A 25,046-nucleotide genomic window follows, 5' to 3' on the forward strand; every position below is an offset into this window, starting at 1 on the left:
AGGAATAGGAGGGAACTTCCTAAACATGTTAAATAGTATATATGGGAATTCACAACTAATCATATTCAGTGGTGAAAGATTGAAGTCATTCCCCTCAAGTCCTAAGCAAGATAAGGATGACCACTTTCAACACTGCTATACAGTATTATATTGGAATTTCTAGCTTAAACAATTTCATAGGAAAGTGAACTAAAATACCTCAAAATTAGACAGAAAGAAGTGAAACTACTCTGTTAGCACATGACATACTATTCTATATAAATACTTTCCCCAAAATCCCACAACAAATCTTCCAGAGCTATTGAATGATTTCAGTAAAGTTATGACATACAAGACCAATAGTTAAAAGAAAAAAACAGTAGTCTTTCTATAGATAAGCAATGAATAGCCTGAAAAAAATCAAGAACACAATTCAATTTACAATAGTTTCTGAAAGAACAAACTTTCTAGAAGTAAATTTACCAAGAATGTGAATGACTTGCAAAGTGAGAACTACAAAATATAGCTAAAAAAATAAAATAAAATAAAGAAGGTCTAAATAAACGAAAAAAACCCCATGTTCATGTTTGAAATACTAAAAAGAGTCTTGTTAAAATGTTGTGGTGGGTTGAACTATGTAGCCCAATGTAAATTATATACATTCTTAAACTTAATCCACATCCCTGTGGGTGTGAAACCATTGTAAATAGGGTCTCTGGAAGATTTCACTTTTAATTAATGTGTGGCCTAATTGAAAGAAGGTGGGTCTTAATCTGGATTACAGGAGGCTTTATAAAGAGAGATCTAGTGGGAATATCCAGAAGCAGGAAGTCAGTGGGAACTCAGAAGAGAAATGGGAGGATAATGTCATGTAATGGGAAAACCAAGAAACCACAAGGATTGCTCATGAGCCAGCAATAATATGCCACTGACCCTGAGTGGAAGCAAACCTTCTAAATTCTAAAACTGTGGGACCATAAATTTCAGTTATTTAAGCCAACTGATTACGTGGCCTTTGTCATAGTAGCCTGGTAAACTGAGGTGGATGGCAATACTATTCAAAGTGATCTCATTATTTAATGCAGTGCCTCTCAAAATTACAGCATCCTTTTGGTATAAATGGAAAAGCCAATCCTCTCATATATATGGAAGTGTCAATTGACATGAATCTCCCCATCTTGAAACAGAAGAACAAAGTTGGAGGATTCATACTTCCTGATTTCAAAACTCTCTACAAAGCTACAGTAATCAAAACAGTGTCTTACAGACATAATGATAGAATACAGTTCAATGGAATAGAATCAAGTGTCCAGAAATAGACACACACATCTTTTTCTAAGAGTTTTCCAATGATAGAGCCAAGCCCACTTAATGGGGAAAAAATAGTCTCTTTAGCAAACAATGCTGTGAAAACTGGATATCTGTTTGGAAAAAAATGAAATTGGATCACTACCCCATGCCATAAAGAAAAGAAGTTATCAAAGTTGTGGGAGCCACACTATCAGACATCATTTGCAAAACTATGGTAATTAATATATCCATGTGATTTTCCAAAGGATAGACTGACTGACCTATAAAACAGAAGAGTAAGTACAAATAATAGATCCATTCTTATATGGTCACCTGATTTATATAAGAGAGGCATCACTGTTTCCCAAACAATAAAAGATGGTCTTTTCAGTAAGTAGTGTTAAGTAATTTTTATATCTATTTTGCAAAAATGAAGTATCAGGATACCTTTCTCATACCCTAAACAGAATTCATTTGAGGTGGATTAAAGATCTAAATGTGAAATTCAAACAATAAATATTTTAAGGGAAATCATAGATAAATATAATTGCATTACGAGAACACATACTTTTTAAAACAGAACACACAAAGTACTATTCATATAAGAATATAAAAGATTAATTGGACTGTTTTAAGTCATACATAACCAGATGTTTATATTTTACAAAAGACTCCAATGCAGCTATAAAACAGAAGTCTTACAAATAAATAAATAATGACATGAAACACAACGTAAAGATGGGAAAAAGACTTGACTGAGCACTTTTCAAAAACAAAATATCTCAATGGTTGTTAAATGTATGAAAAGTCTTTCAATTTCATTTGGCATCAGGGTAATGCAAATGAAAACCACAATGATACCCATACACATCATTGAAAAAGGTTAAAAAGTGATAGAAAATACTAAACAATGACAAGATATTGAGCACCCATAACTACCATGCACTCCTCATGTGAATGTACATTGGTATAATCACTTTGAAAAATTGCTTAGTAGTGTTTACTAATGCAGAATATGTATACCTTATGACTCAGCAATTCTAGGCCAAGGAATTTAATATATATATAGAAGTAAATTTATCTTTTCATCAGAATATAATATATATATATAGAATATAAAATAGTGCTATTCATAAAACCACAAACCAGAAACAATCTTCATATTGAACAGTTGAATGACTGATAATTAAATCTGTGGTACATTCATAAATGGAATTGTATACAAAAAATGAGAGTTAAGTGAAAAAATCAGTAGCAAAAAATACAATACATGAATTACAAATCCTGTGTAAAGAGGAAAAAATAAGAAACCAACATAGGCTGATATAACTCAAAATATTGGAAATACATTTTTTGGGGAATTGACATCATAGCCAAAGGAAGAATGTGGGATTCTTCTGGGGTCCTGATAATGCTTATTGTTGTTACTACTATTGTTTGTAATATGGATTCTGGTTATAGAGATGTATCAAATTTGTAAACATTTATTTATGATGTGTGCATTTCTTTATATGTATATAATGTTTCAATAAATTAAAAATACAACATATGAGGGGAAAATGGCTCACATAGATACATGATTTTTTCATTGCAATGTTTTACAAAACATTGCAATATGCAGTGTTTAAACATTTCTCCATTGTGTCTTCCACCATAAAGCCATGAATAAGGCATTTTAATAAAAGGGGATTATTAAGTGTTACAAAACAGATTAAAACACCTGACCTACCAGTGCAAAATTTTGATTCCAAATATCTGATTGGCAGCAGAGGAGGCAACCAAGAGAAACTGCGGAAATTTATCAAAATAAAAGTCCTCTTATGGAATATAAAGGTGCCATTTGTCATTAGTGGATACCCCATTGGCTTGCTTTGAAGATTTCAGATGATTTATGTGAAAATTAATAAACTGTATGCCTTCTCCTGAGGAAAAGTCTCAAAGGAGGAAAGAAACACATAAATTCCTGTTGGGTTGTGTTAGGAGCACACAGGTACCACAGACACATTTCTTATTAAAGGTAAGTTCCCCTTCCTGTTTACAGGACTGTGATGGATTGGAGATTGTTCCCCAGAAAATATGTTCTTATATCTAATCCATTCCTGTGGCTGTGAGCCCATTTTAATGAGGTTACATCAACTAGTAAGCTATAGCCTAACACAATCAGGATGAGTCCAAATTGTACAATTGGAGCCCTTTATAAGTGTAATGAAAGTCAGACAGTGAGAGAGAGAAAAAGTCTCAGGGGACAAGATGCTGAAACCCTAAGTGAAGGGAGTGACCAGGAGATGCCACCATGTGACTTGCCATGTGACAGGGGAACCAAGGATGGCCAGCAGCCAGCACCAGAACACTGCTATTTGGGAAGAAAGCATCTGCTTGATGATGCCACGATTTGGAATTTTTCTCAGCCTCAAACCATGAACTAATAAATTCCTATTGTTTGACCCAACCAATTTCAAGGTATTTGAGCAGCCTGGGAATATAAAACAAGGATTATGCCTCAGATTTTCTGGCCGCTATCTTTCATTTAACCTGTAGTCTCTAATACCCACTCTAGGTGGGTTAGCTACATGCCTTAAAAAAAAACTTCTTTTATGGGTGGAGTTTCTGTGCTTTTGAGGTGATTCAACATTTATTGTGGACATTGAGAAAAGAGAGACTTTTACATCAAATTTTTCTTCAGTTAATTGATATTTTCTGGATAGTACAAACATGCAACCTCTGAGGAGGGGAAAATCTACACCCAAATTACTAAGATTTTCATAATTATTTTATTTCATTTGGACCCACAAATAAGATGTCAATTATGATATTGTCACTTGTAATTAATCAGATTTGTTGCAGAATTAAACTCAAGATTTCCATAGTGCTTTCCACTTACCTTTAAATTAAAAATAAATATATTATCAATATTTTCTATGATCCTTGCCTTTACTCTATTTGAATATGTTTTTCAAAGGTTTTCCAAATTTACCAACATAACTCAAATGATCAGTGTCATTTGCAGGGCACCAGTTTTAGTTGGAGATGAGGCCAAATGAAAATATTAAAGCATCTGTTTCAGAGCAGTGTGACTCAGTCACACTGTAATGCCTAATAAGTAAGGGGACTGCCCATGGAACTTACTTTCAAAGCTTAGAGGAGTCTTTGAATTGTCATCAAATTATCATTTGAATGATTAGCACACATCTAAAGGAGATCAGAACTAAATTAAAACTTGCACAATTACAAGTTTAAGCAAAGGACTGTCCTTGCAAACTTATGGAGGATTATGTATTTGGCTTAAAATTGTAGTGTTTTCTACTACTAATTTATTTAGTGGTCCCAGATGTTCTTTCTGTAAATTAATTTGATATTTAAATAAATATATTGAATTGCATATTTTTCTTGATCTCTCATAGTAGAAATATATATTGTCATTTATTTTAGTCCTGAAAGTATTATTGGTATAAGGGTCTGGCTCTGGGGAATGATTTGACTTCTCTAATATCCTCTTATGTCCTTTCTTTATAGTGACTTGACAGTGTGAAGCTGTGCTCTGTTATATATTGAATTGTGAACCCCCAAAATATGTTTTGATGTCTCTAATGATTCTTGTAGAACTGTTTCTACCTTTAAATCTGTCAATTTTTGCCTCATGTAGTTTGTGTTCTGTTGTTAGGTGTGTTTATATTTATAATACTTATCTCTTATTGGTAGATTGATGGATAACTTTTTTCTCTGTTCATCCGTTGATTCTTTCTTTGTGTTTAATTGATTTTTCTAGTATCACTTTAAATTCTTTCTAATTTATTTTCTGGATATTTTAGTAAATTTCATTTTGTTTCCCCTGGAGAGTGCAATTAATATTTTAAAATTTATAGCAATCAAGTTTGAATTACTACCAACTTAGCATAAATAGTACTGCATATCTGCTTTTATACTGCTTTGTTTCCCCTGATTTCACAAATTATGCTTTATATATACAGTGTGTGCCCATTAATGTATATTTAAAGTGATCATCTTATGCATTTGTCTTATAAATAAAAACAAAAGCTACAAACCAAAAATAAAATAATACTGGTTTTTCTATTTAGTTACTTTTACAGTGTATATTATATCATTGTGAATCTCTTTGAATTGATCCTACTTGGAGTCCATTGACCTTCTTATATCTACAGCTTCGTGTGTTTCATCATATTTGTTTTGAGTTATTATCTTTTCAAATATTCATTCTGCCCCTCTCTCCCCCTCTCCTTCTTGGACTTTCATTATGCTTATGTTGGTATGTTTGATGATGTTCCACAATTCCGTTAGGCAGTCTTTATTTTTCTTCATTCTTTTTCTTTCTGCTCAGAGTGGATAGTTTCCTCTGATCTATCATCAAGTCCAGTCATTCTTTTCCCTATTAACTCTGCTGTTGAATCTGACTAGTGAATTTTTTTCAGTAGTAGTACTTTTCATTTCTAAATTTTCTTTTTAATTCCTTTATATAATGTCTTTTTCTTTAATGATACTCTCTATTTGGAGAGACATAGTTCTCCTAGTCTCCTTTAGTTCATTTTTGATGGTTTCCTTCAGTTCTCTGATTACACAGAAGACAGTTGTTAGTAGTTTTGTCTAGTTATTCCAAAATCTATGCTTCCTCAAGGATACTTTATTTTTACTTTTTTCATGTGAATGGATCATATTTTCTTATTTCTTTTCATGTCTTATAATTTTTTTCTTCAAAATTAGTACCAATGTATTAAAATACTATACATGGTAAATCTTGAAATCAGATTATTCTTTCCCTCATGGTCATGTGTTGTGGTTGTTTGTTCACTGACTTTTTAAAACTATTTGTCAAAGACTCAATTTAGATGTGTTTAACTTCTTTCCCATTAGTTAAAGTGGTCAGCTGATTTGATAGAGATTTCCTTAAATGAATGCAAAAGAAAATTGCTGATATTTGCAGACTGACTACGTGTTTAGGCGCTCCTTCAACATTTAGCCAGGTCATTTACAACCCTGAAATAGACTTCACTTCTTGCTTGCATGGAATCTAAAGGTTAGTCAGAGGTGAAAGCTTAGGGTCTTCTCAGTTATTTTTTGCACATGCACCCAGTCCTGTGCATGCATATGTTTTTTAGATTCCCTAATGTATGCAAAGTTTTTCAAATCACTTATACTCCATGTGTCTCCATTACCAGTCTTCTTTTCCAAGCTTTACTCTGCTGCTTGCCCTGTCTGTTATCCCTTCCCCCAGTCACTTCAGCTAATATATTTGCCTTTAAGTGATTTTGACAAATGTTAGTCAGGTGGATTTGATAGCTCTTAGAAAGCTCTGAGATGGGTTAAACAAATGTAAGCTTCTGGGCATATTCCTCAGGCATCTACCAGACAGATCAAAACACACTACCATGATTGCCTCAGAATGGGATGGTTGTTTCCATCAAGAAGCCCCAGGAATATGGACAACCATCCTTTTGGGTGGCTCAGAGCTGGTGAATAGCAGATGGTAGGTGTTTAAGTTTGTTAAAGCTGACTAAATGTAATATACCAGAAATGGGTTAGCTTTTACAAAGAGGATTTATTAATTTATAGGTTTACAATTCTGAAGCCATGAAAACTTCCAAATCAAGGCATAAAAAGGGCAATAAATTCTTCCTGAAGAAAGGCTGCTGGTGATGTGGGGCTTCTATGTCACATGGGAGTTGTGGGACTTCTATGTCACATGGGAAGGCACGTGGCACAACTTCTGGTCTCTTCCTTCTCCCCTGGTTTCACTGCTTCCAGCTTCTGGCTTCAGTAGTTTCTTCTCCTAATCTCCATGTTGTCTCTGTTAGCTTCTGTCTCTCTTAGTTTCTGTATGTCCTTCTCTCTAAACTTCTCTGATTTTTCTCTCTCAGTTTCTGTGTTTCTCTTGCCTTTTCTGTGGCTTTTGTGTGTCTTCTCTCTGCCTTTTATCCTCTTATAAAGGATTTCAGTAAGAGGATTAATACCTACCTGGAATGAGGCAGATCTTATCTCAACTTAAGACCCTACTCAAAAAGAGATCCTTACAATGGGTCTACATCCCCAGGAATGAATTTGCTTTAAGAACATGCTTTTCTGGGGAACAAAAAACCTTCAGACCATCCGAGTAGGCAAGTAAGTTGAAATATCACAGCATTTTCTAACCATAATTTAAAAGTGTCTGTCTTTATTAAGCATTTACATGTACACTCAATTTTTTTTACTGGATTCTTAAGTTTGCAAATTCTTTCTGACAGTTTTTGACAGATTAATTACTTTTTAGTGGAAGGATAAGATTTTGGAGTTCCCTACTCTGACATTTTCATTGGCATCTATCTGTGAAAGGAGTTTTAAATTAATAATATCTATGTCTCACAATTTTGTGAATTTAATTGTAATTCTGTCATCAATTCAATTGTATTACAAATAGTGTCTTTATTTGATGGAACATAAAATAAAGATAGTACTTGAATCTATGAACACATAGTTTTACAAAATAGTCTCAGTGTTATGTTGTTGACCACACCTGTGTAGTAAATATCTTTTGTCTGAGCCGGGCAGATTGAAAAGAAAAACAGAAACTGGAAGTCTAATGACTGCAAATGGGACATACACTTTTGTTTCTCTTAGTTAAAACCACTTCTCTACACTGGGTTATTTGATAAATTTCATGGTGCTTACCTAATCCCAAAAGGAATCTCTGGTTTTGTTCACTGGTCTTTTATTGCACTGTGACCTTTAATATTGGAGATTCAACTGAGGGTTTTAGGTAACAAAAAAGCCAATTATCATGTTTTTAATACTTACATGTATACTGTAATCCATAATAAAATAAATGTCACTCTATAAATGATTGATTTTATAGATAAGTTAAAAAATTAATAATTGGCAATTCACCTTTCTCTGACTACATCAATGATGGTTGCAATATGTAAGTGTTATTCAGCTATGGAAAAATCAACAAAGTGTTTTGGTGTCTAATGTTGATTAAATGATGATTTAAAGGAAATTAAATTTGTTATATGATTCTATTTAGGGTTGATTGAAGGAGATGATATATGTTTGCTAAATTATTTTGTTGTAGTACATACTCAAAATGCAAACTCTGAAATTATAAATAGATATTAAAGAAATGATTTTGAAACTCATGCAATCATGAGGAAAAGTAAAAGAAGAAACGGTTACAATTACCTCCTTTCTCTATCAACATTTACTTCATGAACACAATCTGGGTAATGGGAAGGGGGTTGCTGAGATATAAAGCTGGGGGCAGTTTCTTTTAATAATATTATAATTTTTACACTTAATTGTCACACCCATTCTGTTTCTCTTTATTAAGAAAATTTTTTAAAAGGCTATCATAATTTCCTCTGTAGTTCTACTTTATCCTCCAGTGTTCATCCTCTTCTATGTGTAATTGAAAGGTACAAAAGAAAGCTTCTTTTTGCCATTCAAAGTTATCTAAAAAAGTAAAGAATAAAAAGTAATCCGTCAAAGTTTTTAATCATAATTTTAGTTTCAGAATATTACATATATACATAGAAGTAATAACTTTCCAAGTGCAATTTAACAACTAGTTAGCAAATTTCAAAGAATGTTATGGGTTACATATGTGCCAAAAGTATGATTTAACATATCTTTCAAAGTGTGATTCAGCAAGTAATTATATAGGAAATTTCCAAAAACATTATAAGTTATACCAACACGATTTCAGTTATTTCCATATTGTGAAATATAACATATACACAAAAAGTAATAACTTTCAAATTACAATATAACAAGTAGATTTAGAACAAAATTCAAGGAATGCTATGGGTTACAGTTCCACCATTTCAATTCTTGCCTTCTAGCTATTCTAATACCCTAGCAACTAAGAGACAAGAAAATGATATAGTGATTCAGTATGCATAATCCTTTGTTAACTTCCATCTTGTCTGTTGCTACCCCTTCCTCTAGTTTAATCACTTTCTTGATCTTACCCTGTCTAGGCAGTGACCACCCTAACTTGTTAATGTTGGAAAGAGATGTCAACATTTTGAGACCTGTTTCCACAATTTTTTATTTGTGTTGCTTCTCAGCCTTTTTTACATTATTTATTCTGAAATATTATATATATGTATATATACAGAATACTACAATTTCAGTTATTTCCTTATTGTGAGATTTAACATATATACAGTAAGGTGATAACTCTCAAAATATGATTTAACAAGTAGTTATATAGCAAATTTCAAAGAATGCTGTGGGTTAGATTTCCACAATTTCAGTTATTTCCTTATTGTGAAATATAACATATATACAGAAAGATGATAACTTTCAAAATACAATTTAACAAATAGCTAGAGAACAAATTTGAAAGAATACTATGGGTAACTGTCCGGCGCTGCCCCGCTCGGTCCCCGGTTCCCGGCCGGCGAGGGGAAACAGGGAAGGAGAGAGAGAGATGCAGACTGCGCGAACTAACCTGGTCATGAATCACGACTCGAACCACACGGCAGTTGTGAAAGCAAGCCCTTTACTACAGCTAGATGAACATTCTGTGTTACTGGTTCCCACACGGGGCACGGCGCCTCGTGGGAGAGCAGCCTCGATGTGGCCGTCAGGCACGGCTCCTTGTGGGCTGTCTCACCCTACCCCGTCCGGGTAAGACCTTTTATACACAATTAACAACCAATAAGCTTCTAGGCTAGTATCGCGTATACAGGATTTCGATTGGTAGGAGCGGGTGGCGGATACATGCGTCACTATGCGGAAACAGGATGCAGGCGCCATCTTGGCTCACTCGATGGGCGGGGGTAACTCTAGAGCAGGCTGCAGCGCATACGCTAGGCCCGATTCGGGAGGCGGCTTTCCACATCTCCCCCTTTCTTATTTATTTTTGACCCAGTGTCTCCAGTGATGAGCGTGCTCCCGTGAACCCAAATGGTTCACAACCTCTTTGGTGCTTTGGGGAGTCTGGACTAGGCCTCAGCCATCCAGCGGCGGAGCCTCTAGCACCAACCAGAATGCTCACGTCATATGGAGACCGGAGAGTCCGTAAGCTGGAAGCAACGTGACTCTCCCTGCAGTGCTTTGCCTGGCAACTGGGGAACAACGACGGGGGCAGGAACAGCAGTAACCAGAGTCGGGGGTGTCACTAGGTGTCTCTGTGCAATGGCTAGGGTCCAGTCTGGCCACAACTAGGACTCTGCCCTAGAGACCCACCTGAGACAAAATTATGACTACTGGTGTCGCCTTTTACACCCGAGAAACAGCCATGCGATTCGCTACAAATTTTGCTCCAAAGCGCCCCACCTGAGGCGACCAGGAAGGGGTATGGTTAATAAATCGGTCACTATCGGGGGTAACAGAGGTGGGAGTCATAGCCATCATAGTGGTAACACGCAATTGCTGCTGCGCTTGAAACAGGCGTTCTAGCAAACATTTAACAACGACTAATCCCACCAATAATCCCACTGCAATGAGGATCCAATTAGTTAAATTGGGCCAAGAGAACCAGGAAGAAACACTGTGCAATAGTTTCTGTAGAACCTCGCCTAACCCGGAGAGATCGACTTTAACGGGTTTTAACTTGATCCCCCCAATTGTGTCTAAACTAGATTCCACCTGTTGGGAGAGATTAACAAATTCAGGAAAATATGACCTTTTCAGCCAATCAGAGACTCTGGAAATGCTTCCGGTCACGTTGGCCCTGACAGGAGTGACACAGAGTTTAACCGTAAGCCACCGGGTGTCACATGTTTGCTGAAGCACTCTCCAGAGTCCATCTATTTCCAGTCCAAGTTCATCTATCTCCGCTTGGAGTTTCTGAATGGCCTGGAAATTTAAGTTCAGCATCTGATTGTGGCGGCGTAGCACGTCTCGGGTAAGGTTGACCAAGCCATTTACCGTTTCCATCGTTATGGCGAGCTGCCGATCTGTCCATGCTTGTAGCACAGCCTGCCCGATCGTTGGGACAAACAAAGAGGAAGCTACACTGGCAGCATTCGATAGCCATTCTTTTATGCCTCTTGGACGCCTAGACTTAGAGAAGGGGATATTGTTAAGTGAAACAACTTGAGAAACAGGGCCAACCCAGTCGGTTGCCTTGACGGGGAGCCAGACATAACTTGGGCGATACACTAGGATAGCGGGGCGGCGAGGCATCCGGGTCTTTGGAACGGTTGCAGACTGTAGGAGCAAGCCCTGGAAGGAAAAGGCACCTTTGAGTCTCCTTTTTACTCAAGATCCCTTCACAAGACTGGCGGCTCTTCCCTGTAACGTTAAGAAATTCAAGCAAGACTCCCTTACTTAACTCGCCATTACCAGTTTCACAAGTAGCATTCGCCGCAACTGTGGTGTTGACAACCTTGACAGAGAGGTTAGCAAAAGAGAGGATCAGTGTGTCATTGGTGAGGGGGAAGGACTCGTTGAAGCTTGTGGAGGAAATATAGTTCCACTAAAAAGAAAAAGGCAGATTAGAAGGATTGCTATAGGAGAGCAAAGAACAGAGTTACCGATCCTCTTTTTGGGCAACCGCGGGGTGGTCAGTCCTACTATTATCGTCTTGTCGGTCGTCGCCATCATCAGCAGGGTCGGAGGCTTGGTCTAATGGTTCAGGTTGTATATTCGTTGGCGTTTCTGACAGCTGTTCCTTGGCTTCTTCAGGTGATGTCACGGTTCTCACCAGTCTTTCCGGAACCCACACTGGTTGACGTCCTGGTTCCTGGGGAAAAACACAAACAGAGCCTCTGGCCCAGCTGAGCACCGGGTCAGGGCCTTTCCACTGCCCCGACAGGACATCCTTCCAACGGACTAGACCTCTATGCGGAGGACTCGGGGTGGTGTGTTGCAGGGCAGGTGTCATTCCTTGTGAATTTTTGTTTAAAAAATTATATGTGAGCAAGGCTACAGACAGTCGAGCTTTTGGGGACAGGCCGTGGCCTATACCCTCTTTCTGTTTTTTAAGCAAGTCTTTGAGAGATCTGTGCGCTCTTTCAATGATTCCTTGCCCCTGAGGGTTATAGGGGATGCCATGTTTTAATTGGACATCCATGTTGTCACAAAATTTTTGGAAGGATTTACTAGTGTAGGCAGGCCCGTTATCCGTCTTTAACGTCTTTGGCTTACCCCAAGCTGCCCATGCAGCAAGGCAGTGTGCAATGACGTGGGAGACTCTTTCTCCTGGTTCAGCAGAGGCAAATAAAACTTGGGAGCATGTGTCCACCGACACATGTAAGTACTTGATCTTACCATACTCTGAATGATGAGTGACATCCATCTGCCAAGTATCCCCTGGGGTGAGACCCCTAGGGTTGACCCCAACCGAGGGGACTGCTCTCTGCTCTGCACAATTGTTGCAGGCTCGGACAATATCTCGAGCAGCTGCACGTGGTATGCTGAACCGCTTAGCTAGGGTACCTGCGTTGATGTGAAACTTGGCATGGAATTCTCGGGCTTGTTGATACGGTACCAGCGTCGGAAAGATGTGCAGCTGTCGAGTGGCTACATCTGCGCTATGGTTCCCCTGGGCCATAGGGCCAGGCAAACCTGTGTGGGCTCTAATATGGGTTATGTAAAAAGGGTGTTGCCTGGTCCATATAACCTCCTGTAGTTTGGCAAAGAACGTCCTTACTGTAGAGGAATGTTTAACAATGCCCACCGTTTCTAAAATTTGTACAGAGTTCACAACATAAGCAGAATCCGAGACGACATTTAAGGGCTCGGAAAGGCTTTCCAGGACTGCAATGATAACCTGCAGTTCTACCCATTGAGGCTTTTGTGGTTGGAAGAGCACTGTTTTAGGAGTGTCCCCCTCCACACAATACGCCCCTGTTCCAGAGCTGGAGCCGTCCGTGTATACGGTGGGGGCGCCTGCTAGTGGCCTAGGAGAGGTTACTTTGGGAAAAATCACTGGGTGCCGGGTGACAAACTGCAAGAGAGGAGCCTTAGGGAACTGATTGTTAATGGGACCAAGAAATGTACACCGGAGAATGGCCCATTGATCTATGCATCCGGTGAGTATCTCAAGCTGCTGGGAAGAATAAGGCACCCTGAGATTTTTGGGCTGCTGACCGAAATGCTGCACAGCCCTTTTAATGCATTCTAGGGCCAAGTCTGCAACCGCTGTAGGATAGTGCTCTAGGACTTTTTTGGGGGAAACTCCAGGGTGGACCCAGAGCAGCGGCCCCCGCTGCCACAGTACCGCAGTGGGCTGTAATTCTGTCGGCAGCACGCAGGCTTCAAAAGGCTCATCAGGGTCTATTCTCTTCAATGCAGCGCCACTGAGCGCCTGTTCCACCTGGCATAGTGCTCGCCTTGCCTCTGGAGTGAAGCTTCGAGGTGAGTTTATATTAGAATCCCCCTTCAACAGGTCGAACAAAGGTGTTAGTTTGACATTGGGTATTTTTAGGTATGGACGGATCCAATTGATATCCCCCATGAGTTTTTGTAGATCATTGAGAGTGTGTATATTGTCTAGCCTGAGAGACACCTTTTGGGGGGAAACATGAGTGGGTGCGACTTTCGCCCCCAGGAAAGTGGTAATGTCAGTCATTTGGATTTTTTCAGGGGCAATCTCTAGGTTAGCTTCTCTAAGACTAAGGACTAAATGTGACAAAACTGTTTTAAGAAGATCTGTGTCTCTATGGGCTAAGAGAATGTCATCCATATAATGGATGATTTTCACTTGAGGGAACTGCTGCCGAGTGCTAGCTAGCTTCGCAGCGACATACAGCTGGCACATGGTAGGACTATTAGCCATGCCTTGGGGCAGGACTGTCCATTCAAAGCGTTGACAGGGCTCCTCTTGATTACTAGAGGGCACAGTAAAGGCAAACTTAGGGGTGTCTTCAGGGTGGAGCGGAATAGAAAAGAAGCAATCTTTCAGATCTATGATGAAAATCGACCAGTGCTCCGGTAATGCCGAGAGGAGGGGCAGTCCCATCTGAACGGGCCCTAAAGGCTCCATGCAATCGTTAATAGCTCTTAGATCATGTAGCAGTCTCCATTTACCAGATTTCTTTTTTATTACGAATATAGGGGTGTTCCACGGTGACGTGGAAGGGGCGATATGGCCCTTTTCTAGTTGTTCTGATACTAGGGCGTGCAACGCTGCAAGTTTTTCCTGTGGCAAGGGCCACTGAGGCACCCACACCGGAGCCTCGGTTTTCCATTTTAGTTTTATAGGTGTGGGTGGGAATCTCTCCTCAGTGGCCCCTATGAAAAACCCAAGCCTCGTCTGTCAGACTTGGGGGCAGCTTGTATAGGCTCCGCACGTCCGTGCAATGAAGCTCCTAAACCCTTGCCGGGGGTATACCCCATTTCTTTTAGCAGTCGCTTAGAGGTTGGGGAGTAGCCGCTAATTAAAGTAACGTCCATTTGGGTCAGAATGTCTCTTCCCCACAAAGACACAGGCAGGGCTAATACATAAGGCTGGAAACTGCCTTGGTGTCCTTCTTCATCGGCCCAATGAAGGGCAGCTGCACTGAGCATGGGCGCTGAAATTTGGCCTATTCCTCTAATGGGCTCTTCCGCCCTGCTCGTTGGCCAGGTGGGGGGCCATTCTTGTTGTCTTATGATAGACCGATCGGCCCCTGTATCGAGCAGGCCCAAGAAAGATCTGCCTTGCACCTTAATGGTTAGCATAGGTCGAGACTCCAGGGACATATGGAGTCCCTCAAAAATCGCTCCACTGGATCCGAACCCTTTTTCCCCTCTCTGTCTGATTCTGCTTGGAAAGACTGCATGTAAGCTGGGTAAGAGCAGGAGCTGCGCCAGCTTATCACCTTCTGCAATGACTAAGGTGCCCCGCTGAGATTGAACCATAACTTGGGCACGGCCTGTGAAATCTGAATCTACAAGTCCTGGTATAACTGTTAATCCTTTCAGGGCCGTGGATGCTCTTCCCAATATGAGCCCTACAGTACCAGCCGGTAAGGGCCCCTTGAAGGAGGTCCCTACTAACTGGACACCCATGGAGGGGGTTAGTACGAGTCTGGAGGTGGCACAGAGGTCCAGTCCTGCTGAGCCGGGGGACGCACGAATTTGATCGGATCCTGTGTTGTCGAATGGCATGCAAGGGGGTCCGTCGAAAGGGCGGACCCCCTCTTCCCGTTTTTTGGAATCTGCTCGGGGCGGCCAGAGAGGCGTCTACCCTGCGCATCGAAAACCGATTTACAGTCTTCTGCGCGGTGGGGGCCTTTGTGGCAACGGCCACACGGCCTGGTTGCTGCACCTGGTTCGCCAAACCGTTGAGTGGCAGGGGGTTGACGTCTATTGGGACAATCTCTCTTAAAGTGCCCTGATTGGCCACAGCCATAGCACCCGTTAGACTTTGCCCCTAAGGTTCTCGGGCTTTTTGTAGCCACCTGTAGGGAGCTGGCTAGCATGGCAGCTAGACCTGCATTAGTTAAAGGGCTGCCAGCATCTCTACAGAGCCTGACCCACTCTGTCAAATTTTTTGCTCTGTTTTGTGCCAGGATAACTTTGCACTCCTTGTTGCACTGCTCAAAAATCATTTGCTTAACCACAGTCTCTGCTACTCCTGGATCTGAGAAGATTCTCTCAGCTGCGGTTTGCATCCTGGCTACAAAATCCGCAAATGGTTCTGTGGGGCCTTGGTGTATATTGCTGAGTGAGGCCTGAGCCTCTCCCTCACCTGTTAGCTTTTTCCAGGCACCCACAAAACAGCGGAAGATCTGGGCATAGACCTCTTGTGGGAAACCCGTTTGGTTCTGGGCATGGGCGCCTCTCCCCAACAGCATGTCAGCATTCCACCCGCCACGTCTCCCCGCCGCATTCCTTGCGGCCTGCTCTTCAGCTAACTCCTCAAACCATGCTTTCCAATCTATGAATCGGCCTGACGGCAAGCAAGCACGGGCTAGCTGAAAAATATCTGCGGGTGTATGATTTAGAGCAGAGAGGTTCTCGATCATGTTCAAGGTATAAGGGGCATTGGGGCCATACTGATGGACGGCCTGCCTCAATTCCCTCAATAGTTTGTAATCATATGATTCGTGCCGATTGCCACCTTGGGGATTGATAATAACCGGGTACATTTCTGAGACTGGCTGCGGCTCAAGTGGCTGGTAGCCACCCAGCATGCCAAAAGGTCTAAATGTTGTGAAAGGGTTCCATCTCCAGAAATGTCTCCCACCACTACCTAATGGCAAAGGGTCCTGAGGGCCTGTATACTCGGGCGGGGGGTACGGCAAAGGTTGCCCCTCCCCTGACCGACCCATCGGGGTTTCCGGGTCTGGCAGCAAAGGATAATTACATTTACTGGGCATGGCCACTAGAGGGAGCTCTCGGCGAGGTCCTTTGGTGGGACCGCCCAAGGCGTCAGTTGGGAGCTGGGGTGTCCCTGGGGGTGCAGCGGTAGACATTGGCGGGGCGGAAGGCCGCACGGGTGTGGCGGGAGGCTCCTCCCACTCAATTAGCGGGGATGCTTCCGCCTTCTCGTCAGTATCGCTATCTGACTCTGAGTCAGAGTCACTGGACTCCGGCGGTTTGCCCTTACAGGAGCCGTCCGCTGACGAAACTGACTGGGTTTCTTGGAGCGCGCACCGTGCTTCTTGCAAGACAGAGGACGGGCTTAGGCCGGTAGCCGATTCTAGTTCAAGGACCGCACGGACGGTCTCCCATATGGGTACTAGAATCGGGTCCATACACACGCCCGTCTGGCGCGCTCGGTCTATGTCGCGACCGAGCTTCATCCAAGAGGGTAGGCTAAGGCTGCCGGTGCAGGCAAACCAAGGGGCAAAAGTATCAACATCATCAAGAAAACGCTGAAGGGAGCTTTTCCTGACCGAGATACCCCGTTGTTTCAAAAGGTTCTTTAAGGGAGCTAAGAGAGGTGAACTTCCGGACTGCCCCATGATTGCAGTCGGCACTATACTTCAGTCACTCGGAGAGCTCTTCCGAGTCCCCCGGGGTCACCTGAAAACCCACGGGCCCTAACTATCATGTAATAAGACGCACTCACCTTCTCGCGTTGATCAGGCGCGGGAAGTCCGCCGTAAGCTCGACGCGCAGCGCTGCTCTCCTCACAGAGGGACCGTCGAGAGCGAGGCAGGAGGAGGAGCTTCCCCGTACGGGCCACCACTTGTCCGGCGCTGCCCCGCTCGGTCCCCGGTTCCCGGCCGGCGAGGGGAAACAGGGAAGGAGAGAGAGAGATGCAGACTGCGCGAACTAACCTGGTCATGAATCACGACTCGAACCACACGGCAGTTGTGAAAGCAAGCCCTTTACTACAGCTAGATGAACATTCTGTGTTACTTGTTCCCACACGGGGCACGGCGCCTCGTGGGAGAGCAGCCTCGATGTGGCCGTCAGGCACGGCTCCTTGTGGGCTGTCTCACCCTACCCCGTCTGGGTAAGACCTTTTATACACAATTAACAACCAATAAGCTTCTAGGCTAGTATCGCGTATACAGGATTTCGATTGGTAGGAGCGGGTGGCGGATACATGCGTCACTATGCGGAAACAGGATGCAGGCGCCATCTTGGCTCACTCGATGGGCGGGGGTAACTCTAGAGCAGGCTGCAGCGCATACGCTAGGCCCGATTCGGGAGGCGGCTTTCCACAGGTAACAATTTCACCATTTCAGTTATTTCCTTCTAGCTAGTCTAATACTCTAGAAACTAAAAAATAATATTGATATAGTGACTGTGTTTGTAATCCTTTATTAAATCCTATATTTTCTGTTGCACCCCTCCCTCTCATTTGATCACTTTCTCAATCTTCAGGGATATCTGGGTAGTGAAAAACCTAAATTGTTTATACTGAAAATGGATGCTGACATTATGGGGAGGGGGATGCATCTGGTGGATATTCTGGAAGAGGTTATTGCCCTTGGGTTTTGGGACTTATCTGCAATAGGAACTCTCTGGAGGATTTAAGTTTCTGAAAAATAAACTTAGTGACTGAAACTTTTATAGATCCTCACATAGGGAGCTAGGCAATCTTTAGTATTTTTAGGACTCCTGTTGATTAAGACTTGGCTTACTGTGGCCACTTGGGATATCCAGCTGGGGCTTGCATAAGAGTAACTTCCAGGATAGACTCTCAACTGTATTTGAAATCTCTTAGTCACTGAAACCTTATTTTGTTAACTTCCTTTTACCCCTTTGGATCAAGAAGTCATTCTCAATCCCCCAATACCAGGGCTAGGCTCATTCCTGGGAGTTGTGTACTATGTCAACAAGGAGACACACTCCCTGGGAGCCATGTCCCACATAGGGAAAAGGGTAGTACATTTATTTGCAGAGTTGGGCTTAGAGAGAGAAATGCCACATCTGAGCAACAAAAGAGGTTCTCTGGAGGTGACTCTGAAGTATAAGTATCAAAGGCTTAGCCTCCCACTTAAAGCCATAAGTTTCACAAGAGAAAAGTTCAGTATCAAGGGCTTGACTTTATTAAGTAGGGGATTCCTAATTTCATATCACACATATTCTGTCCAAGATAACAAAGTCTCATGTTATCTTCACTAAATTGTACAATCAACATCACTCTCAATTTTGAACAATTATCAAAACTAAAACACCCCAAAGCTCTTATCAGCCCCTAGTTATTTATTCCAAGTATTTGTGTGGTACTGTTAAGGAATTCCTATTAAATATAGCCTACAATAAGCAATGGGTAGTTTTTCCCATATAGCACTCTATTGTTAACTCTTTTTACCAGTGTCATACCTTAGAAGTAGACTATGAAAGCAATTATTTATATTAGTAGTGCTAATCTGTGGGATACATGCCTTTAAACAACCCCTTTCAATTATGTTCATCTTCAATGCCACACTCTAACAGCACATTAACAAACTATAATCACCCCTGTCCTTTTCTATACGATTGAGTTCACCGTCATTAACATGTTGGTACATATTAGGTAATCATTTCCCCTTCACTAGCTTCTATCTCTAGTCCTCTATATTCTACATCATAAAACATTGATTTTACTTTGTTTAGGATTTCATATTGGTGATAGCATGCAGTAGCTCTCCTTCTGTGTCTGACTTATTTGTTCAGCATTGTCTTCAAGTTTCATCCCTGTTGTCATATGTTTCAGGACTTCATGCCTTTTTATTGCTGCATAGTATTCCATCATATGTATGTACCAACACATTTTGTTTATCCACCCTTGGATTGTTTCCATCTCTTGTCAATTGTGAACAATGCCACTAGGAACATTGGTGGGCCACTGTTCACGTCATTGCTTTCAGATCTTCTGCTTATAAACTGAGAAATGGAATTGTGGGATCATAGGGAAGCTCGATATCTAGTTTTCTGAGGAACTGACAAAATGTTTTCCACAGTGGCTATACCATTATAAATTCCCACCAGCAATGAGTAAGACTCTCCATTTCTCTACATATTCTCCACCATTTGTAGTTTCCTGTTTATTTAACAGCAGCCATTCTTACTGGTGTGAGATGATATCTCAATGTGGTTTTGATTTGCATTTCCTGAATAGCTAGTGAAGATGAACGTTTTTCATGTGTTTTTTAGCCATCTGTATTTCCTTTTTGGAAAAATATATTTTCATATATTTTGCCCATTTTATGATTGGGCTGTTTGTACTATAGTCATTGAGTTGTAGGATTTCATTATATATAAGGATCAGTCTCTTGTCAGATATAATGGTTTCCAAATATTTTCTCCCATTGATTTGGCTGGCTCTTCACCTTTTTGAGAAAGTCCTCTTGAGGTATAGAATCTTTAGGTTTTGAGGAGTTCCCATTTATCAATTTTTTCTTTTATTGCTGTGCTTTGGGTGTAAGGTCTAAGAAGCTTCCTCCTATTACTAGGACTTGAGGATGTTTTCCTATATTATCTTCTAGGAGCTTTATGGTACTGTTTCTTATATTGAGGTCTTTGATCCACTTGGAGATAATTTCTTATACAAGGTATTAGGTAGGGGTCTTCTTTAATTCTTTTGGGTATAGATATCTAGTTCTTACAGCCCCATTTGTTGAAGAGACTGTTCTGTCCTGTTCAGTGGATTTGGGTGCCATATCAAAAATCAGTTGACCATAGATCTGGGGGTCTACTTGAGAACTCTTGATTTTATTCCATTGATCAGTATCTTTGTGCTAGTATCATACTGTTTTGACCACTTTGACTTTATAGTAGGCTTTAAAGTCAGGAAGTGTAGGTCCTCCCACTTGTTCTTTTTAGAATGTTTTTGTCAATTCAAGGCCCCTTTTCCTTCCAAGTAAATTTGATAACTAGTTTTTCAAGTCTTCAAAGTAGGTTGTTGGAATTTTTATCAGAATTGTGTTGAATCTGTAGATGAATTTGGGTGGAATTGACATCCCAATGAAGTTTAGCCTCCCTATTGATCAACACAGAATGGCTTTTCACCTATTTAGATCCTCTTTGATTTCTTATATGAACATTTTGCAATTTTCTGTGTAGAGGTCTTTTACCTCCTTAGTTAAATTTATCCCTAGGTACTTGATTTTTTTATTTGCTATTGTGAATGGAATCTTTTCCTTGAGTGCCTCTTCAGTTAGGTCATTACTCGTGTATAAGGAATATTACTGATTTTTGCACATTAATCTTGTATCATGCCACCTTGCTGAATTTGTTTATTAGCTCCAAGTAGGTTTGTCATGGGTTTCTCAGGATTTTCCAAATATAAGATATCATCTGCAAATAACAACAGCTTTAATTTTTCCTTTCCATTTTGGATACCTTTTATTTCTTTGGCTGAATTGCTCTGGCTAGAACTTCTAGTACAATGTTGAATAATGGTGGTGACAGTGGGTATATTGCCTTGTCCCTGATCTTAGGAGGAAGATTTTCAGTTTCTCAATGTTGATTACAATGTTGGCTGTGGGGTTTTTGTATATGCCCTTTATCATACTGAAGAAGTTTCCTTCAATTCCTACCTTTTGAAGTTATTTTATAGAAAAAGGATGCCAAATTTTGTCAAATGTTTTCATCATCTATTGAGTGGATGATTTGATTTTTTCCTTTCTATTTGTTAATATGTTGTATCACGTTGATTGATTTTCTTATTTTGAACTGTTCTACATGCCTGGAATGAAACCCACATGTTTGTGGTGTTTGATACTTTTAATGTGTCTTTTGATTCAATTTGCATGTTTTTGTTGCTGTTTTTTGTTTTTTTTTTGTTTTTTTTTTTTTTTTGTTGTTTTTGAGAATACTTGCTTCTCTATCCATTAGAGAGATTAGCCTATAGTTTTTCTTTCTTGTAGTATCTTTATCTAGTTTTGGTTTTAGATTGATATTAGTTTCATAAAATGAGTTAGATATTGTTCCTCTTTCTTCAATATTTTGAAAGAATTTGAGCAGGAATGGTGTCAGTTCTTTTTGGAAAGTGGTAAAATTCCCCTGTGAAGTCCTCTGGCCATGGGGCTTTTAATTGTAGAAACATTTTTATCACTGAGTGAATCTCTTTACTTGTGATTATTTTGTTGAAATCTTCTATTTCACCTTTGGTCAGCTAGGTTTTTCATGTGTTTCCAGGAAATTGTCCATTTCCTCTAAATTCTCCAGTTTGTTTGTGAACAGTTTTTCATAGTGTCTTTTTATGATTTCTTTAATTTCTTCAGGATAAACAGTAATGACTCCCCTCTCATTTCTGATTTTGTTTATTTGGGTCTTCTCTCTTTTTGACTTTGTTAATCTAGCTAGGGGTTGTCAGTCTTGTTGAACTCAAAGAACAAGCTTTTGGTTTCATTTATTCTCTCTTTTTTTCTCTCCTCCAGATTGTTTATTTCTTCTTTAGTTTTTCAGTCTTTGTTATTTCTTTTCTTCTGCTTGCTTTAGAGTTAGTTTGGTGATCATTCTCTAGATTCTTCAGTTGTTCTGGTTTAAGCTCTTCCTTCATTTTTAATGTATGTACTTAAAACTATTAATTTTTCTCTCAGCACTACCTTCACTGCATCCCATAGGTTTTCATGTGTTTGTCCTCATTTTCATTTGTCTCATATATTTTATGATTTCACTTGCAATTACTTTTTTTGCCCACTGTTTGTTTTGGAGTGAGTCATTTAACCTCCATATGTTTGCGAAAGTTCTGGCTCTTTGGTGGTTAATGATTTCTAGTTCATTATGGTCAAAGAATGTGACTTGAATAACTTCAATCTTTTTCAATTTATTGAGAACTGTTTTGTGCGCTTTCACATTATCTATCCTGGAGAACATTCCATGAGCACTAGAGAAGAATGTGTGTCCTGGTGATATGGGTTGTAATTATCTATATAAGTCTGTTAAGTGTAATTCATTCATCATATTGTTTAGGTTCTCAGTTTCCTTATTGGTCCTCTGTCTAGATATTCTATCTATAGAAGAGAGTGGTATATTGAAGTATACCAGGATTATTGTAGAAATATCTATTGCTCCCTTCAGTTTTGCCAATGTTTGTCTCATGTACTTTGGAGGTCCTTGAATGGGTGCATAAATATTACAATTGTTATTTCTTCTTGGTGAATTGTCACTTTTATTAATATATAGTGTCCTTCTTTGTCTGTTATGACATCTTTGCAATTAAAGTCTGTTTTTCCTGATATTAGTATTGCTATCCCTGCTTTCTTTTGCCTGCAGCATTCATGGAATTTTTTTTTACATCCTTTTACTTTCAATCTGTTTGTATGACTGGGTTTAAGATGAGTCTCTTGTAAACAGCATATCAATGGGTCAAACTTTTCAAACCATTCTGCCAGTCTGTGTCTTTTAATTGGGGGGTTAATTCATTACATTCAAATTTATTACTGTGAAGGCAATTCTTAATCAACCCTCTTACCCTTTGGTTTTTTTCAGATCTATTCACCCCCCACCCTTATATTTTTTTCCTTTAAACTATCCTTACTAATCTCCAAAACAGTATCAATGGGTTGGCTAAAGACATAAAGGACATCAAGATCAGTTCTGTGTTCTCCAGATCTCTCTCTCCTTTCTCTCTTCCTCTTTGTCTCAGCTAGTAGAACTCTCTTTAGTGTTTCTTGCAGGGCAGATTTCTTGTTAACAAGTTCTCTTAGCAGTTGTTTTTCTGTGAAAATTTTAAGCTCTCCTGTACATTTGAAGGAGAGCTATGCTGGATAAAGTATCCTGGCTGGCAATTTTTCTCTTTCATAATCTTAAATATATCATACCATTGCCTTCTCACTTCCATGGTGCCTACTTAGTAGTTAGTACTTAGACTTATGTGGTTTCTCTTGTATGTGGTGAATCACTTTCTTGCTGCTTTCAGGACATTCTCCTTCTCTTCAGCATTTGATAATATGTTTAGTATATGTATTGGAGTGGGTTTATTTGGATTTATTCCATTTGGAGTTCATTGGGTTTTTTTTTTGACATATATATATATGTCATTTACAAGGATTGGGAAGTTTTCTCCAACTATGCCCTCAAGTACTCTTCCCAGCCCTTTACTTTTCTCTTCTCCTTCTGGAATATCAATGATTCATTTATTTGTGAGCATAATGTTGTCCATCCTTTCCCTGAGATCCGTTTCATTTTTTTTTTCTTTTCACCTTTTGTTCTCTTGTGCATTTCCATTCAATTGCCTTTTCCTCTAGTTCACTTATTCTTTCTTCTGCCTCTTCAAATCTGCTTTCGTGTGTCTCTAGTATATATTAACTTGATCTATGGTATCATTTATTTCCATAAGATCTGCTATTTTTTATTTACCCCTTCAAATTCTTCTTTATGCTCTTCTACATTCTTCTTGATCTCCTTTATGTTTTTAGCCGATCCATTTATTTATTTTTTTGGGGGGGGGGAGATTTGTATGTACTTCTTTGATTAATTGCTCCAAGTTGTGTTTTTCTTTGCCTTTTTAATTTAGCCATTTGTCTTGTCCATATCTCCTTGGGTCTTCATGTGCTTTTGAATTTTCTGTTGAGTTCAGACATTTTCTTGTCTTGATAAGGTTATTTTGGGAAATGCAGGACTACCCGGATTTTTTTTTTTTAATGGCAAAGCCACAGCTTGCTGTATTGCACTTTCCCTGTCTTCCCAGCAGATGGTGCTTTTGGGCCACCTCTTACACTCAAGCCAACTTTCCCCCAGCTGCATCTGCTGCTGGGTGGGGTCCAAACCATTTGGAAATCCAGTCAGCACACCAGTTCCCCATGTGTACTGGGAACTGCCAGCCCCTAGGTATAGGAGTTGGGCCCTGTGCAGTTCCGGCATTGGGTCTGTTTAAGGGCACAGTGCTTTACAGGCCTCTGAATAGATCACTCTCAGGCTTTGTGGCTATGCATCAGACTCTCCAGCTCAAATGTGCCCCAGTCCCTGCCTGCCATGTGCCCATGAGCATCAGGGGTAGTTGAGGGGTTCCTGGTGCTTCTGTGTGGTGCCTTTGCATATCTTTTTTTCACCGGTGCACACTGCAGACTTATGTATAGGAAGAGTAAATGGGGTCAATGCAGATCCTCTGTTCCTCACAGGAGCTCCCAGCCATGGGGCTGAGGAGGATTGTCTCCCCCAGCTAATTGCTGAAATGGGTGCACAGGAGTGGAAAGCTGCTCCCTCCCTGGTTCACAGCTGCCAGCCCCCAGCAGTGGTTCCAATTGAATAAACTCACCCCATCATTTGGTATGTAATTTCTCTAAGTTCCCAATATGTATTGTAGAGGTCCTTCTCTGGCCACTTGTATCCTGGAACCACTCTCCTGGGCATTTTCTGCCTTTTCTCTAGTTTTATTTCACAAAGGAGAAGTTTGTTCTGCCTCTTCTACTCTGTCATCTTCCCAGAAACTTTCACCTTACATTTTTATGGTGACTTTGTGGATTGATTTTTCACTACAATTCAGTGTCCCAGGCAAAGCCTGAAGAAAACAATCAACTGAT

This window comes from Choloepus didactylus, chromosome 21, assembly GCF_015220235.1.
Source record: "Choloepus didactylus isolate mChoDid1 chromosome 21, mChoDid1.pri, whole genome shotgun sequence".
Lineage (NCBI taxonomy): Eukaryota > Metazoa > Chordata > Mammalia > Pilosa > Megalonychidae > Choloepus > Choloepus didactylus.